The following is a 19,327-nucleotide window of genomic DNA, read 5'->3' as shown; positions in this document are numbered from 1 at the left end:
GGCTCTCAGCTGTGGGCCTCCTTCAGGCCTGTTGGGGGAGCACAGCTAGTCTTATGAGTCTGACATTTTAGAATCATGTGGTCCTGCCTGGGTGCACCCTGGCCTGAGATGAACCCTAGAACTGCCCTTTCTCCCTGTGATCTGGAATGCTGTAGATGGGGCTTTATCAGTGAGAGTCCCAACAGGAAAAGTTGACATTCTCAATTTAGGCTAATTCCAGGGGAGTTTACTTAAAGAGGTGTGGGTAGGCTGTAGAGGAAGTCACAAAGGACAGAGCCAGAACCCCGGGCTATGGTCATTGTGGAGCTGAGCCCACCCCCGGCTCCAGTGGGACTAATAGATAAAGAGGTCTCAGAAGCCAGAAGGGATTGTCATTTACAAGAGGCCACCTGGAGAGGAGCAGTAACTTTTGGTTGAGGAATACACAAGCAGAATAAATTCCCTAACCTCACCACTTCCCTCGCCCCAACCCCCACCCCATTTCCTTTTTCTAATCTCTCTCTGGGATTCAGCACTGGACAAGCTCAATCAGAAGTCAGAGGCACAGGCCTGTTGATGTGATCCGAAAAGAGCCTGCTGGGGTAGAGAGCAAGGTAGAGAAGGGTGGAGAGTGCATCTGGGGAGTCCACAGGAAGATATTAGATAAGAACCGTGCAATTCATAAGGGCAGAACTCTGAGTGTGTGCGCGCGCACGTGTGTGTGTGTGTGTGTGTGTGTGTGTGTGTGTGTGTGTGTAGCAGGAGGTGGGAAAAGGATGAGATAAGCATTTCTTGAGTATCACCATGTACTAGGGACTTTCTTATGACACAATCATGTTTTGGGAGTAAGTGGTATTATTTTCATGTTATAGATGTGGAAAACTTGAACCCAAATCACTTGGCCTTAAATCAGTTCAGTCCTGGTGATCCCTGTGGTGACAAATGGTAGCCAGGTATCCCTCACGGCTGACTCTCGGGAGCCCATTCCAAAAAGCCACAGTTCATGGCATCGCTTGGAGAACAGGGGAGGACTGTAAAAGAGCTTTTTATTTTTATTTTTTATTCCTTCACGTCTGTGAACTTGGAGAGAAGGGGAAAGCAGAGGAAAAAAACTCAACTTGGCCTGAGTGATGTTAAGCGAGATCAAATAAGGTGAAAAGCAAAATAGAATCCAGAAATTTAGTTTTGCTTTTACCCAGAGTTCATGGGCGGCTGCTGTACAAAGTCCTTTTTACTTTCCACAAATGTTAAGCACTTTTCATAACACGAATCTCATTACCTTTTACTTTTGGTTGTTTATGAACTTAAATAGCTTCATAAAAGACAAAGAACCAATTGAACATTAAGATCAAGCTATGTTTCCTGTTATTTCATTTCTTGCTAATGTACAAATTATTACACTTATGAGTTAAAATTATTTTTAATACATTTATTATAAATGTATTTGTTGAACCATCAACAGTGGAATAGAAATTTGAAATTACAAAAGAGGAATTGTAACATTCTAGAAAATAAACATTAAAAATTTTCTAGTTTTCGTTGCATGCATGTATAAATTTTACATGGCTAGAACTGTATAAGTTTATATTATTTTCTTGTCATTGTATTTTTTCATGTTGCTCTAATTATAGTAGTTTATCAGTTTACCTTGAATATTCTCTACTTGTTGAATATTATTGTCTTTATTCTGCTTCATGCCATGAAAAAGACTGGCAGTTTTGTTGAACATTTAATTGGTTTATTTATTTATTTATTTTTATAAACATTGTTCACATCTAGTTTCACCATCCCCCCCTCTTTTGTTCTTTCACGCAGAGGGAAAGGAATTATTATTATTTTTACTTCCTCAGTGTAGCATTTATTGAATTATAATCATATGTCTGTCTCCTCTACTAGAATGTAAGCTCCAGGAATTATTTTTTAAGGATAATTTCTCAGAGGTAGGATGAGCATCTCTGAAGGTATATCAAAGAACATTAAAATAGTTTTAGGGGTTGTTGAGAGAAGCAAGATTATAATTAAAATAAGTCATTAATCAGAGTTAGTGCTTAAAATGTTGATTTTTTTAAATTAAATCCTAGGTTTTAAAAATTATTGTTAAAAGAGAGATTGAACATCACTTACATTTGCACACAAAATTTCGCTGAAACCCTAATGTGATTAAGTTTTCAAAAATGTGTTCTTGGCTAAATCGAATGTAGTGTAATTCTGAACAGACCTTGTTTTTGATTAACGATATTGGCCCCAGTTATTCCTGCAACCCTGAAATATTAGCGTTGGCCTGGTGGTCCCCTGGGCTACTCACTGGGAGGCGGTCATTCCCTCCCTAACCCATTCTGCTCGGACCTGGGGAGCCTGGCCCCATCTGCCTGCTCACTTTACAAAGCTGAGGCCTCGGGCCAGAGGGGCTTCTTTATAAAGTGCCCTTGTACTTCCATTGCCTCCCACCAGCCGTCGTTCTGCTTTCTGGAACAACAGACAAGTTTCTCCCACTTGTCAGGAAACTTGAGAAAATCAGAGATCAGTTCTGGTTCTCACTCTCTGTGTCCTTAGCTCTGGCATAGTGCCTGGCACAGGGCAGATGCTCACAAACTCATTTGCAGAATGAAATGTCTTGAGACAGTTCTTCAAATGTGTGACTGCAACCACAGTGTCGCCATGGAGTCCCCTCTTCTCCAGGTTTCATGTCCTCCAGCTCAGCCATTCCTCATGACGGAGTCCCCAGACCCCTTGCGCTCCCAGTTTCTCGCCATGGTCTGTGACCCTAGTTAGTTGTTAGTCACCGTTAGAAAATGTGGCCAGATTTGCAGCCAGTTCTCTAGACATGGTCCGATTTGCAGTAATTCATTCAAGTGTGCTTTTTTTTTTTTTTTCTTTACTAAATCCCCAGTTGCTTGTATTTTTTCCACACGCTCTGCTGTCAAGCCTGGTGTCTTCCAAGAGGTGACTTGTGCAATTGAATGTTTCCTTCTGGATTAGTGTCACTTGGGATTTGATGAGGGTTCTTCAATATCCTCATGTGAATCATCAGTAAAAACGAGGAGCAGGGGAGGTCCCCAGAAGAGCTCTGTGGAAACCTCCCTCCAAATTGACAGTAATTCCCTAATCCCATGCTTTTCAAACTGTCATGTGCATATAGATTACCTGGGAATTTGGTTAAAAGGCAGGTTCTGATTTAATAGGCCCGAGACTATATCTTTCTAACAAGTTCTCAGGTGATGCAGATGTTGCCGGTCTGTCAGGCCATACTTGGGGTAGCAAGGCACGATTTGGGGGTAGAGTTGTTGATGAGAGCAAACCCTTCAGTGTTTTGGATAGTTGTGCTGTCCTGTCAGAGCCCCTGAGAGATGCAGGTACCTGACCCCATACTTGGAGCGTCATCTCCTGTCTCATGAGGTAAATGAAGAAAACGAGTGGTTGTGGGCCTCTGTGTGTGTTTGATTGGACCCTTTATTCCAGCCCGCAAGCTGTTAACCTCGCATATTTGTTATTATCTTTTAAAGTTTCTTGTCATCTGGACATTTGATAAAGTGCTTGTGTATACTGAGTGCTTTTTAAAAAATTTATTAACCTGGTATACGTTCATATACCAGAAAGTTACCCAAAGAGAAACTGAATAGATAGTTTTTTAAACAATTGGTTAGAAAGTACAGTATTACTGATAAACTTCTTTTATAAGAAATGTTCTGGAGCATCCAAATTTTTTTACTCTATTGGAATTGGGAGAAAATGGCTGCATTGTTGAAATAACATTCCTGAAGTGAAAGACACTCTTTTGGCTGGCCGCCTCTCAGTAATAGATTAGCAAGTGAGCTCTGCAGAACAGGGTGGGGGAGCCAAGCGCACCTGATCCCCCTTTCCGCCAGGCTTTTCATCTTTCAGCTTAGGCGATGGCTGCTTTTCTTTTGCCCTTTGTACAAGGCAGGTAACAGGTGACCAAGACTTTTTTGGTCATTTCAAGGGATTGTTATTAGGTCAAAATGTAGTCGGCAGAGCATTTACACTTGCTTCTTCTGTAGAGTTCATGGCCTGGTCAACAGGGCATGTCTCTGCATTCAGGATTCCCTAACTCTGTGTGAGATGAGCTCTGATTTCCTCAAAGCCATAGGATCAATAGGAAGAAGTATTCGGCTAACGTTCTTGAGATAGAAGCTTTGCTTTGAGTCGTTCTGCGGCTCTTTGGGGTGGGCTTTCTAAGCTCAGAGTTTGTGCTTAGAAACTCCTTAGCATTCTCCTTTCCTGAGTAGGCCTCGGGTGCAGTGTTCTTGAGGGGGGAGGATGTTGGAATCTCTTTTAAAGTGCATTCTACCCAATTCCCTAGTTATGGCATTTTGTGGCGTAGCTGTTGGAGTTATCAACGCGTGTACACACACACACACACACACACACACACACACACACACATACACACACACACACACAGAATCAGTCTTACAAGCCCTTAAATGTTGAGTAGGTCATCTTTTTGTTTGAATATAGTAGATGTGGCCATCACCCTGGAAGGTACGCTGCCCACCGAATATCAAAAAAGCCTCTCTCTCTCTGCGCTCTTGAACTCTTAAAACCGCAGATTCATCTTTTGAGCATACGGGGAACAGGTAAAGAGTGACATGTTGCTGCTGTAGTTCAACCATTAATTTCTTCCCTTTCAGTGACTATGGTTTTCCGTGGTCAACCAGATGGCTCCCTGTTCTTTCAGTTGCTCATATGCAAGCACAGTTGCAGTAGCAATCATGCCTTCCCTTTAACAATTTTTTTATTATAGTCATTTTCAACAAATATGAACACCCATGAACCCACCACATAATTGCAACAATATCAACGTCTTTCTAATCGTCTTTCATTCGTTTTTCACCCCTCTTTATCCTCTTCCCTACCTACCACCATACGAGTACGTGTCTTCCCCCTGACCCCCCACCTTCTGTTCTTTTAAAGCAAATTCCAGGTATCCTATCATTTCATCTGTATACTTCAGTATGTAACTTCACAGAGAAGAGAAAAAATTTTTTTATTTTTTATTGAATTATACATAGAGAAAAGTGAACATAATGTGTAGAGGCTGGTGAATTTTCACAAACTGGATAGACCCATACAATCAGCACCCAGATCAAAAAACAGAACATTACCAGCGCTAAGCCATGGACTTTTCTAGATGAATTCAATGTTAATCTCTAGTTTGTCTTTTACTAAATATTCTGAATCTATTCTGGTGCATAATTCAAGCTTTCATGGTATGTCCAAAATTTAATTAGGGCAATTATAAGTTTTCATTCCAAACATATAAAACATGATTTGACTCTAACTCTGTTAAAGAAAACCCCCAAATCAAGTATTATTAGTCTCAATGAGTTGATTACTTCACCATTGTTCATTAATATGTTTAGATCTAATCTATGACTCTTAAATTCTAAAGACAGTGTCTCCCAAATATGTCACAAAAATGAATCTGTAGCTAAATATTAAATTAGGAAACCCCAATCAGAGGAGAAAGACAACAGCAAAAATTAAGCCTTGACATTAAAAATAATTAGGCTGTTTTCGTTTCAGTGAAAAAATAATAATACACATATTCAATCCAGGTTGACAAGAATGACTTGAATGTATTAACAATGTACTAACAATGATTGAATAATAGAACTTAAAAAAACCCATAACTATAGTGCAGTTAACACACCTGAAAATAGTAACAAGTTCTTTAATATCATCTAATACTCAGTATATGAAAATTTTCCTGAGTGCTCAAAAATGTTATTTTTTTGGGTTTTTTTTTTACATTTATGCTTTACTTTTAGTTGATGATCCATATAAGATGTGTAGGTTTAGAAGGTATATTTTTTAAACCTATCTTACTGTTTTTGCATAACCACAGCTTTCATACAGTACTTATGCTCTGTGCTTGCTAAGTTATTAAAGAAAATATAGTCAGTTGTATCATAATTATTGCATCTTTGGTTAGGAAAGATATTTTGTAATTGATCTAGCCAACCTTTCCAAACCTGTACTAATGTGGTTCAGTACAACACGTACTTAGAGATGCTGTGATAGCCCTCCTACTGCCAGGTGTTCGTGTTATTCTGGATTTGCCTTTCTCTGGCAACATCTCTCATCTGTTTCCACATAGTCTTAAAGTTTTATGTGAATTCTATTCTCTGATCTCCCGTTTTTCATACAACCCACCTTGAGGTTATGTGACTCCCCTTTCAATAGTGGAAGGAGCACCACATGGGGAAGAAAAACAAAAGCCTGGGTTCAGATCTCAGCTGTACCACTTACTAACTGTATAACCTGAGGCAGTGTACTTAATGTCCCCAATTATGAGTAATAGGTTTGATTCCTTTTCAGCGGCCTGCATCTAACAATACCACAAATTGTTCAAAATATCCTAAAGCTCCCCAAACTTGTAGACAGGGAGGAAGCAAATTATTGGGTCACTGCTTATCTTTCCAAATTACAACTTAGGGAGCCTTGCCTAAGGAGCCAGGATGGGAGGCCCCCAGATGAAGGAAGTGGGAGAGGAGATGCAGGAAGGGAGATGGTAACTAATATTTACCGAGTACCTGTAACTGCTTTTCCATGTGCTCATTTGGACCTCACAGCTGCCCTGGCGATTCTGTGGTCCGAGAAACTTTGGTTCTGCTGGCGTAGCCACGTGAGTAAGAGCGACAGTCTGGGTTGAAATCCCTGCTTTGCCTCTGTGTGACCTAAGGCAGGGTCCTTTGCCTCCCTGAATTTGATTCCTCATCTGTAACATGGAGATAATGAGCCTCTGCTTCATAGGGAGTTGGTGAGGATTACATGAAATAAGTGTGGAACGAGGTAAGCATAGCACCTGGTATGTAATCAGCATTCAATAAGGCAAGCTTATTTATTTACCACTTCTTTTTAGACTTAGAGTCTTTTTATTTTTTTATTTTATTTTTTTTTAGCTGAGCCATCTGCCACCTGTTGGCAGCTCAGCGGCAGCTCAGCTCAGGCTGGGAATCAAACCGGTGACCCTGTTGCTCAGCGTTCACACTCTTGAACGAGCTCTTAACAAACTGAGCCACTCGGCTGGCCCTTAGATTTACAGCCTTTTTAAAGGAAAGCTGTGGAGTTTTAGTAGCTTAATAAGAGTTAGCAGATTTCCCAACAGCCATAATAGAACTTGGTCAAACCTGAGTGCTGGCCTTTGAAACCGGTCATCTTGAAACACTTACTGATTCCATTGTTGCCCTCGCTCAAAATGTGTCTGGACTTCTTATTACTAGTTTTTAGTCTATAAGTGTGTTTTTGATAAAATTGCAACTAGGATGGAGGTCAATATGTACATAATTAAATTTAGTTGTTTATTCAACAGACTTTTATTGACCACCTACTATTGTGTCATGTATTGCTAAGCACTAGGAATATAGCGGTAAACAAGTAAGGGTCGTGTCCCCGTGACATTTGTAATCTGGGGGCAGAAAGCTTTCATCAGTACCTTGGATTGTGTTAAAAATGTCACAGTTCTAAATAACATTGTTGAAACTACTGAAAGGAAAAATGCAAATTTTGGAATGTTTTACAGATATATCCAGTACTTTTATTGGTATTAATACGAGATCACATCTTTGATATGTTACCCAAAGGAAAACAGATGCCTTCTCTATGAATAAAATGAGAGGTACCGAGGGAGACACCGTGAATCTATAGCCAGTGCAATGATGTAATCAGCCCTTTAAATTCAAATTGGGAATAAAACAGGATCTCCTTTATTTTCTCTCTGTTTGACTGTGACTTTGGAGTCATTCATGAACTTGAAATAGTTCATGTTACACTGAACAACACAACTGGAACTAAATTATCATTCAGTAGTGGCCTGGTGATGATTGAAAATGGTTATATATTCAATAATATTTGCTTGGTTCTGTGAGTATGTCTAAGAAGTGTGTTTATTTCTTCTTAAAACTTGGCAAGTATTTGTGTCCACTCAATTTAACACCTTAATGTTAAATAATTGCAAAATCTATGCAGTTCAATAAACAAAATTACAGAGTCTCGAAATTCAAAGGGGCCTTAATGATCATTTAGGATTGTCGCCCGTCTAGTACAAAAATACCTTCATCCTATGCCCAACACCTTGGTGATAGGCATGTTTAACTGTAGACCAGGAGTCAGAGGCATATAATATAAAGGGGGGAATTTGTCTCTTATAAGACAGGAGTGGTAGTTACCTCTGGAAACTTTTGGGCCCTATCCATAAGTGCAATTTTTTCCCCCCAAATATCATTCCGGTCAGCTAAGACTTATCTTTTGCAGTCCAGTTTTTCTGCCTGTGGACCTCCAGTTTGTCACCCTTCTGGCAAGTTTTGGCATTGGCTGGGGAAACATCCCAAGATGGTTTTAGTTTTCTAAATTAGTAATTAACATTAGAGCACACAATTTTAACCACGTATTTATTTAGCAAATATTTAGTAAATGTCTGTTGTGTGCCAGTTACTACTGTTCTAGCAAAAGGGATGATAGCACTTAACAAAAAGTCACTACCATTATGGAGATTTCAAATTCATGAATGAGTGGCTGTAAAGTTGCAATCAAACATGAAATAAAGGAAATGAATCAGGTCTGAGGGAGATGATGAATCTGGTTTGGACATGTCGAGCTTGGGCAGCCGTGGGCTATCCAAGAACAGATATATAGTGGGCAGCTGGCTCTGTGGTTGAGAGAAAGCTGCTTTGGGGATGGTTGGCATATAAGGTGGGACTTGAAGCAGTTGAAACAGGAGGCCATCAGGGGAAGTGAGTGTTCTAAGAATAGGAGAGCCTCTAAGATGGCATGATTCTTGGCCCCTTGCTAGGACCAAATAAAAGTTTCTGAATTCATTTATTTGATCGACAGCTGTATTTCTTTTAGAGTAATTATGTAATAAGCATTCCTTATTCGGTAATTGCAATATTGTGAAGCAAGTACATTTTTCTCATTACTTTGGGGGAACTAACTCTTTTCTATTACAAAGATTTGAGAAGTGGAGGTTTTTGTGTAATAACGTTTTTTTAGAATTATATAAGTAACACACAAACACATATATACTTAATTATAAGTAACACACGAACATATATATACTTAATTATAAGTAACACACGAACACATATATACTAACAGCCAAAATATATGCAAGTATAAAGCCTGTCCCTTTTACCTCTCTGCTCATCCTTTTCCCACCCAAGACTTTATTTTCTGTGACTTTCCATATACTGTTCCTAAGAGAGGCTGCATGCTGTGCAGAGTCTAGGTTGGAGATTGGAGAATATGATTCCTCACGTTTGCCTTTGACTCACGGTGACCACAGATAGTTATATTAATGTCCAGTGACTACCTCCCTGGAGATGTACTTGCCTTTGCCCTTAGAGGTGGGCAACCTTGCCTTTATAGGAAGTCATTCAGCTGCATGGTTAGTGGTAGCTGAAGCCCCATACTATGGACCCTGGCAAGCTGTACTACAGCTGGACACATGCAGGTGGTGGGGGGAGAGCTCATTGCCAGGGTATAGAAAATCATTGGCGTGTGAACCCATGCACGTGTGTGATGAGAGGAGAAATTATGAGATTGCACAGGGTGTTGGCAGCATGTCACAGGATTGAGAATTTAAATGAAAAATTAGTCCAGAGCAAAAGCACTGAAAGGGCATTTAGTATTTCTCTAACAACTTGCTGATCTCTGGTCTTCCCTATCTTGGTAAAATGGTACCCTCGTGGACTTAGAAACCTGGACGCCATTCTTAACAGCTCTGCCCCTCACGTCCACTCCGCCAGAAGGCCTGCTGGCCCTACCTCCAACACATAGAATACCCAGTTCCACTGCCAGCCCCCTCGTGCAGGCCACTGTCACCACTGCCCAGGACTTCTGCAGTCACCTTCTTCCTTCTCTCTCCATTTCCACTCTTGCCTTTCTCCCATGCTTTCTACACTTCAGCCAGAGTCATCTTTTGGGAAACGTAAATAAAATACGGATTTACTCCCCTGCTTAAAACTCTTAAATGGCTTCCTGTTGCACTTAGGATAAAAATGTAAATGCCCAGGCAGTGGAGAAACATGGCGGCCCCGACGTTTACTGGGAGACCGTACTCCCTGCTATTCCGCCTTCATCCTTACATCACCGTGGGCGCACTGTTCTTCCAGCATGAAGCCTACAGTCAAGGTGCAAACATGATTGACGAACACACCAACCAGGGGAAGCTGTGGAAACACATCAAACATGAGGATGAGAATCAGTAGTTCATTGGAGGCCGCCATCCTGGCCAGAAGGACCAGGTCCACCCACCAGCTCATTGCCCAGAGCCAGGGCCTCAGCTTGCAGATGATGCCCACATCACTCTCCATGGAACACTTTTAGCTGTTGGCAAGAAATGTCAGGCTTCACCTGACAGACTCTTTAACTTCTATGTTTGAAGTATGTTTACTCAGAGTCATCAGCAAATAAATATAAATTGTCCTTGAGAAAAAAAAAATTTAACTCTGCATCTTGGTCTGCAAGGCTATGTGTGACATACCTTGGACTAACTAACATCATCTTGAACCCTCTCGGCTCCATTCAGTGCCATCCATACAGACCCTGGAGCGGCCATCCTTTTACTTGAACCTAACATTTTCTGTAGGCAGCAAAATGGAAATAGCCACCTATGTTTCCTCCACAAATAAGAAAAGACTTTCAATCTATGTCTGCTTTTCCTTACTTTTTTGGTTCCAAGATTTTTTTCAAAGTTTCTGACTAATTTCCTACATTATGCCTGTTTTCTTTCAAGAATTCTTATTAGCAGTTGCATTGCATTTCACATTCTATTTGATCAATTGTCAAGATTTAACTGTAAGCTTTACTCATTTCTTTGATGAACACTGCTTCTTGTATCCCAAGAGAGGATTTCTGAAATTCAAATTCATTTTTGCTACAATACAACTTTGAGTCTCTTCTCCCTCCTCACCCTGCCTTCCCCCCTCACCCCACCTTCCCCCCTCCCCCCGAAATGCATGGATGGTGAACTTCATGGAGCCCTTGCATACTCCAAAATATCTTTATTTTGCCTTTATACTTAAATGATAGTATTGAGCGGGGAGGTATGGGATTCTAAGTCTAAAATTATTTTTCCTTCAGAACTTTGTAGAAATTGCTTCATCTGTGTTTTAGCATCTGGTGTTGTAGATGATGTGTCTGCTGCAAATCCAATTTTCCTTTTGTTATGGTTAGTACTCCTGCCATCCTCCCCCGCCTTAGATGGCAAGAGTCTCTTTATTTTTGCAATTTAAAAAACTTGCCAAGTTGTATTTTGTGTGTTGCTTTTTTTTTTTAATATTGTAAATGTTATAAACCATTGGCAGACCCTTCAACCTAGTACTCAGGTTCCTCTTCAACTCAGAGAAATTTGGTCCTTTTATTTCTTTGGTAATTTCCTTTCCTCCAGCCTCTCTCTTTAAAAAAAAATTAGACATATATTAGGTATATACTGGATCATCTAAATTTATCCTCCTTTCCCCCCTCATATTTCCTGTCTCTTGGTTTGGGAAAATGTATCAGTTCAATCTTTCTGATAACTACTTGTAGCTTTTGTAAAGCTCCTTTTGCTCTTCAGACCTCTGTTGAGAGATTCAAAAAATAATTTCGTTTGTAGTTTTGCTTCTTTATTCCCCAGTAGCAACTTTTAGTATTGCTTCCCTCCACCCTTAGTGTTTCATAATCTTTGAAATTGTATCTTCAAAGTCTTTCAGGGAATACTAAAATTATTCTGTTTACTTTGTTAGCCCTGTTCCTCTGGGCTTGGTTCCTCTATTCAATTTGGTGTCACTTTTTAAAAGATTTCTATTTAAATATAGCTAACATACAATATTATATTAGTTTCAGGTGTACACAGTAGTTCAACGTTTATATACCTAGAGACGTGATCCCCATGATAAGTCCAGCAACTGTCCCACGCTATCACAATATTATTGACTGTATTCCCTATGCTGTACATTACATCCCCATGGCTTATTTGTTTTATACCTGGACATTTGAACCTCTTATTCCCGTTTAAAAAATGTTTAATTACAGTTGACATTCAATATTATTTTATATTAATTTCAGGTGTATATCATAGTGATTAGACATCTATGTATATAATTTAAGAAGTGACCCCCTGACTAGTTTGAGCAATATTCCATTGTATGTATGTACCACCTCTTCTTTATCCGTTAATCCATCGACGGATACCAAGGCTCCCGCCACATCGTGGCCATTGTAAACAATGCTGCAATGAACATATGGATGCACACGCCCCCTCAAAGTAGAATTTTGGGTTTCTTTGGATAAATACCCTGAAGTGAAATTACTGGATCCTTCTTTGTTTCTTGTTATAGCCTTTGTTTTAAAGTCTGTTTTGTCTGGTATAAGTATTGCTACCCCAGGTTTTTTGTTTAGTTTTTGTTTCTTGTTTTTGTTTTTGTTTTTTACATTTTCATAAAATATTTTTTCCATCCCTTTACTTTCAGTCTGTATGTATCTTTCAGTCTGAAGTGAGTCTCTTGTAGGCAGCATATGTAAGCATCTTGTTGTCTTATCCATTGAGCCACCCTATCTTTTGATTGGAGCCTTTAATCCATTTACATTGAAAGTAATTGTTGATAGATATATAGTTATTGCCATTTTATTATTCATATTTTTTATTTTATTTTTCATCTTAAAGAAGTACTTCTAAGAGTTCTTGTAATTTTGGTTTGGTTTTGGTGAACTCCTTTAGTTTTTTTCTTGTCTGGGAAGCTCTTTATCTGTCCTTTGGTTCTAACTGATAGCTTTTCTAGGTAATCTTGGTTGTAGGTCCTAACTTTTCATCACTTTGAATATTTTGTGCCAGTCCCTTCTGGCCTGCAAAGTTTCTGTTGAGAAATTATCTAATAGTCTTGTTGAAAAATCATCTGATAGTCTTATGGGAGCTCCCTTGTACGTAACTGTTATTCTTTTGCTGTTTTTAAGATTGATTGTTTGTCATTAACCTTTGGCATTTTTAGTGTGATGTATCTTGGTGTGGGCCTCTTTGGGTTCATCTTGTTTAAGACTCTCTGTGCTTCCTGGGCTTGTATATTTATTTCTGTTGACAGGTTAGGGAAGATTTCCATCATTATTTCTTCAAATAGATTTTCAATCCCTTGTTCTTTCTCTTCTCCTTCTGGTACCCCTATGATGAGAATGTTGGTATGCTAGATGTTGTCCCAGAGGTCCCTTAAACTATTTTCATTTCGTTTTGTTTTATTGTGTTGTTTTTTGCTGTTCTGTTTGGGTGTTTTCTGCTACCGTATCTTCCAAATTGCTGATTCAAACCTAATTAGATCTGATTTCCCTCTAATATATTCTTCATTTCAGTTATTGTATTCTCTAATTCTGACCAATTCTTTTTTGTTTTCTATCTCCATTTTTATTTTTTCTGTCTCTTTATTGAAGTTCTCCCTGAGTTCATTGAGCATCCTTATAACCAATGTTTTGAACTATGTGTCTGGTAGATTGCTTGTCTCCATTTTATTGAGTTCTTTTTCTAGAGCTCTGTTCTGTTCTTTCATTTGGGACATGTTTCTTTGTCTCCCCATTTTGGCGCCTCCCTGTGTTTGTTTCTGTGTATTAGGTAGGGCTGCTATGTCTCCTGGTCTTAGTAGAGGGGCCTTATGTAGTAGGTGTGCTGTGGGGCTCAGTGGCGCAGTTTTCCTGGTCACCTGAGCTGGGTACTCCAAGTGTGTCCCTTGTGTGGGTTGTGTGTGCCCTCCTGTTGTGGTTGAGCCTTGGTTACATGTCAGTGGAAAGGATTGGTCCTTGGGCTGTTTGTTTGTGAGGCCTGACCATGACTACAGTGGAGGAGCTGCTTTGCAAAGGCTGATCCTACAGAGCAGGATTTGCTTTAGCAGGGCTCTGGTGCCTGCCCAGTGAGCTCTTTGGGTGTGTCGTCCCCAGCAGTGGCTGGGTAATACTCCAGCTGGGTCCGAAGCTGGCTTTTGGGCATACCAGCCCTAGGGCTTCCTGGGAGAGGCTCCACCACAGGCCAAGTTCCGCAGCAGCCTGTGCCATGCCCAGGGCCACCTGGCATGAGCCACAAAGCAATCCAGAGATGGTGGCCACCCCCACTGGGCTTGGAGGTGCCTCAAGAGGCCAAGCCATGAATCGAGGCCGGCTGTTGCTAGTGCCGGACTTAGGGCTGCTCAGCCAGAGGTATGGGGCACTCTGAGGTCAGATGTGTTTGTCTGGGTTTTGTGAACCTTTGAGAGATTTTAGGAAAGTCCGCAGCATGAGCAAAGGCAGATTGTTTATATCGAAAAGCCACTGGATGCGGCTTGGGTGGCCCAGAAAGTCGGGTAGGACGGGGTCTCAGGGAATCAGGGCAAATGAACGGTATTAGGTTGATGGAGGCTCACATATGGCGGCTGCCTGCGTTCACATGCCAGGATGGAGGAAGGCTCAACAAAGAAACAATGGCTTCTGTCAGCTCCTCTATCTGGGAGAAAGCTGCCCTTCCAGCCCTCGCTCGAAGCCAGACAATTCAGCTCCTCCTTATATGTCCCTAATTCCTTTTGAGCTGCTGCCCCAGAAATGGAGCTCAGAGCAAGTGAGACTTTCTGTGAGTAAGGCCGTGAGTGGGCCCTTTAAGAGGAGTGCCTGGGATTGCAGCCACCCTAGTCTCATTCAGCCACAGTCTCTACTGGTTTTCACAACCAGAAATTGTAGGATTTCTGTTCAACTAGGCTTCAGGCAATTCTCAGTGATGGTTGTTCTGTAGTTTAGTTATAATCCTGATATGGTCCTGAGAGGAGGTACCAGTGTTTACCTACTCTGCCATCTTGACCAGACTTTGGTGTCACTTTTCAATTCTAAGGGTGTATTAAAATATCTGGAGAGCATTTAAATACCAGTTTCCCATTGCCTCTGTAAATGCTGATTCATTTGGATTGGGGTGGGGCCCAGGCAATTGGTATTTTTAAATTTTTATTTTATTTTTTGTTTTTTACCACAATCCAGTTTTATTTTTATTGAGGTATAATTCACACATAACATTATGTTAGTTTCAGGTGTACACTATAATTATTTAATATTTGTATGTATAATATTGCAAAATTATCACCATAGTAAGTCACCATGCATAAAGTTATTTCTTTCTTGTGATGAGGACTTTTAAGATGTAATCTCTTAGCAACTTTCAAATATGCAGTACAGTACTATTAACTACAGTCACCATGCTAAACATTACATCTCCGTGACTTGTTTATTTTATGGGAAGTTTGTACCTTTTGACTCCCTTCACCCATTTTACACCCCCCCCACAGCAACCTATCAGTCTGTTCTCTGTATCTATATTAGCTTCTTGTTTGTTTCTTTTTAGATTCCATATGTTAGTGAGATCATACAGTGTTTATCTTTCTCTGTCTGGCTTATTTTACTTAGCGTAATGCCTTCAAGGTCCATCAACATTGTCACAAATGGCAAGATTTCATTCTTTTTATGGCTGAGTAATATTCCATTACACACACACACACACACACACACACACACACACACACCACATTTTCTTTATTCATTCAGCCATCAGTGGACACTTAAGGTTGTTTCCACATCTTGGTTATTATAAGTAATGCTGCAGTGAATATGGGGATGCATATCTCATTTTGAGTTAGTGTTTTCATTTTCTTTGGATAAATATCCAGAAATAGAATTGCTGGATCATATGGTAGCTCTATTTTTAATTTTTTTGAAGAGCCTCTATATTGTTTTCCATAGTGACTGGACCAATTTACATTCCCACCAGCAGTGCACAAGGGTTCCCTTTTCTCCACATCCTCACCAATCCTTTTTATTTCTTTTTGAGAATAACCATGCTAACAGGTTTGAGGCGATACCTTGTAGTGGTTTTGATTTGCATTTCCCTGATGATTAGTGATGTTGAGCATCTTTTCATGCACTTGTTGGCCATTTGTATGTCAATTGGTATTTTTTAAAAGCTCCCCGGTTGATTCTGATGGGCAACCTGAGTTGAGAATCTTGGTTGTGTGATCGGAGGGGTAACTGTGGCAGGTTTCCTCAGCCCAAGTAGGAATTGCTTTTCCAGGAGTGAATTCAGAGTACAGGAGCCCTGATTGTGCTCTGCTAAGCTGCCAGGATATCCCTCCAGGGTTCTGGGTGGGTGTGTGCCTTGTCCTTTGAGGTGCTGGTTCTTCATCCACCAGCCCTGACTCTTATGTGGGTGGTCCCTATTGCCGACCCCCACATTCTTACGGGGAGCTGTTCTTACAGCTTCGCCTTTTTCAGAACACTGAAGGAGGCAGCTGTCACCCAGACCTTTAATTATCCTCCCGACAATCCCTGGCCAACTTCCACTTCCATATCCAGCTTTCACTGTCTCCGAATTTGGGTATGTTTCGACCCAAGGTTCTCTTGGGAACACGCACATTTTTAGGAGCCTCTGCTTGAAGGTTCCGCTACATGGTTAGCACGGCCATCATTCAGTTCTGATGGCTTTTTTTTTTTCGCCCAGAATTCCTCACTATTCTCCTGATGGCATCTTTCCTGTTTATCCTGTGCTACTGTGGACTTATTCTTACTTTTATATTTTTATAGTATATATTATTACTGTTATAATAAATAGCCTTTTATATTTGTCATTTTAAGGGAGGGGAGAGGTACTTTCAAATGCTCCATCATTTGTCATGAACCAGAAGCTCCCCAAACACTTTTTGGTTACCTCTGAAAAGTGTCAGATAGCCAAGGAATTTAGAAGACTACTCATAGAAGAGGAACTATAAGTGGTTTAACCAAGTGAAAAACTACTTATCCCATTAATGAAAAATGCATTTAAAATTGTAAGATACCATTTTCACATATCAAATCAGCAAAGCATGGTTTTGGGGCGAGTTATAGTGGGAAGCTTATGAGGGGTGGGGAGTATGTATGTGTAAGAGACAGAGAAAGATAATTTAATTTCAGAAGGATGTAAAAGTACAGACATCCTTATATAATGCTTGTGGGTTGCAAATTGATATAACTCTCAGTGCAGTTTGGCAATATGGACCTTAAAAATATTCATACTTTTTAACCTAGGGATTCAAATACTGGCAGTCTATCCCACAGAAATAATCATAGGTTAAGACAATAATTTATATATAGAGATGTTTATCTCCACATTATAAAGTAAATAAAAACAAAACCAAAATGAACATGTTCAAATGCCTGACACTGAGCAACTATTAAATTATGGTACATCTATGCAGCTAACAAAATTCTGCAAACCAAATGAACCTAAGAAAAACAAATGTTAGAGAGACTTTTAATGACATAGGGAAAATGCTCATATAGTTTGTAATGATACTAAGTGAAAAAAGAAACTGACGTATTCTAAAACAGATTTCAACAGAATATCAATTCTATAAGAAAAATGTATGTGCAAAGAAAAGTAAAAATTAACAGTATTGGTTATTTTTATCAACTGGATTATGTGAGTTTTTCCCCATTATAATCTTATATTCTTCTGTATTTTCCACATTTCTGCAGTAAGTATATTATAATCAGGAAAAAAAATCAATATATTTTAATTGCCAAGCTGTCTCACAGAGAAATAAGAATGGCCAATAACTACACGAACATATTTAACCTCAGTAGCAATAAAAAAATGCAAAGAATGCTCAATGACATGAAAATGATGAAAATGTTTGTTATATATATTTAAGTGAGAAAAAAATAACTACATACACTATGATCTCAGTTTGGTTAAAATTGTGTGTGTGGCTATGTGTGTGTGTGTGTGTATCCAAATGTTAACAGTGCTTATCTCAGTGGCAGATATTTTTCAGATGTCTTTTAGTTTTCTTCTTTATGCTTATGATTTGGATTATGTGAGTTTTCTCCCCCTATAGTCTTATCTACTCTTTTGTATTTTTCAGTTTTCCTATAATGAATATGTATTACCCTTAAAATCATGGGAATTTTTTTTTGTACATTAAAAAATATCAAATTACTTTTTCCATCTTCTATACTATACTTTCTACTCTTAAAACATACTTAAAATATTTAACTTGGATGTTAGAGTAATTTTAAGGAATTCTTTATGTAATTCAGTCTTAAGAATAAAATGAATACATTGATATAAATTTCTATACTGCTTTAACGCGATTTATCTTTGTTTTATCTAAAGAGGTATATTTGATTACTTCAAATATCTTGCCTCTTTCTCAAAATATTAGACATAGGTGCAACATGATGGAAAACTGTCTTTTTGCCACTTTTTATAAAGACTTCTAAACTTTTTTATTTCTAATAATTGAGATATAATTTATGTACAACAAAATGCAGATGTTAAATGTATATAGTTCAGTAAGTTTTAACAAATGTTTATACCCATGTAAATATTGGGTTGTTGGGAAAGTCATGACGTATTTTTTCTGGTTTTCATTGCAAAAATGCGTCATGACTTTTCCGACAGCCCAGTACTACACCAGTCAATATATAGAACAGAAAAGTTCTGTCCAGAAAAGTTCCCTTATGTTCCCTTCTTGTCAGTCTTCACCATCCAATGATAATCTCTATTCTGATTTTTAGCACCATAGATTAATTTTGTTTTTTTCTAGAACTTCATGTAAACAGAATTATATATTCTTTTATGTCTAGCTTCTTTTGTTCAATGTGATTTTGAGAGTCATCCATATTGTGTGTATCAGAAACTTATTCTCTCTTTTTAATTGCTGATTAGTATTCTGTTGTATGAACCACCATTTGTTTATCCATTCTCATGCTGATATACATGTAGGACGTGTCCAGCTTTGGGCTACTTTAAAACCAGGGATGGTTAGTTTGTACCTGCGTCATAAACCCCAGCCAGCATGCCACCCTGCTCCTCTTTTCCTGTCTAGCAGTGCTTGCAAATCAGGCATTTGCCCCCTGTTTCTAGGAGCTTATAACTAAACCACCACAAAGAGAGCAGAGAACCAAACTAAAGTGGGCCTGCCGAGTCCAGGACAGATGCCACAGGAGTTCAGCTCCTGGACACAGAGTGGCAGGCCTACAGATTAACAGAAAACTCCTTTTACAGAAAGAAAAAAAAGAAAGAATGAAAAACTAAGCAGAGAAAGCGCTTAGGGTACCCAGTCAGGACAAGAGAGCCACTGACACACTGGAACCGAATCACAGTAGTTGCCTGAGGTGACTCAGAATGCTGAGTGCTGCCTACATCGGGATGGGGGGGATGCCTCCTCACCCAGCTGGCCCTGCAGCAAGTGCTGCTTGACTGCCCATCTGGGCTCCCTTCTGCCAGGGCTTCTGGGGTAAGGAGTGCCAGGATGACCCGAAGCACTTGCTGTGCGACCCCTGGCTGCTCTTCCGATATAGGCTACATGAAAAA

General features: G+C 39.6%; 1 protein-coding gene across 10 annotated transcripts in view; it reads left to right on the top strand.

Annotated features, from left to right (window-relative positions):
- ZHX3 (zinc fingers and homeoboxes 3) overlaps positions 1-19,327 on the top strand; it is a 139,608-nt gene that overhangs the window by 44,601 nt on the left and 75,680 nt on the right. Inside the window, exon 1 of one of the 10 annotated variants that reach the window (XM_019636939.1) lies at positions 6,574-6,628. The exons of 8 other annotated variants lie outside the window; for them this stretch is intronic. The gene's annotated coding sequence lies outside the window, so the exon portion shown is untranslated. Of the gene's footprint in view, positions 1-6,573; positions 6,629-6,708; positions 6,796-19,327 lie in introns of those variants that run through there. One more of the 10 variants, XM_019636937.1, reaches the window with a different exon arrangement.

The sequence above is a fragment of the Hipposideros armiger genome, unplaced genomic scaffold (assembly GCF_001890085.2).
Source record: "Hipposideros armiger isolate ML-2016 unplaced genomic scaffold, ASM189008v1 scaffold_31, whole genome shotgun sequence".
Lineage (NCBI taxonomy): Eukaryota > Metazoa > Chordata > Mammalia > Chiroptera > Hipposideridae > Hipposideros > Hipposideros armiger.
Note: the sequence above shows the minus strand (reverse complement) of the source record. Positions and strands in the feature narration are given on the sequence as shown.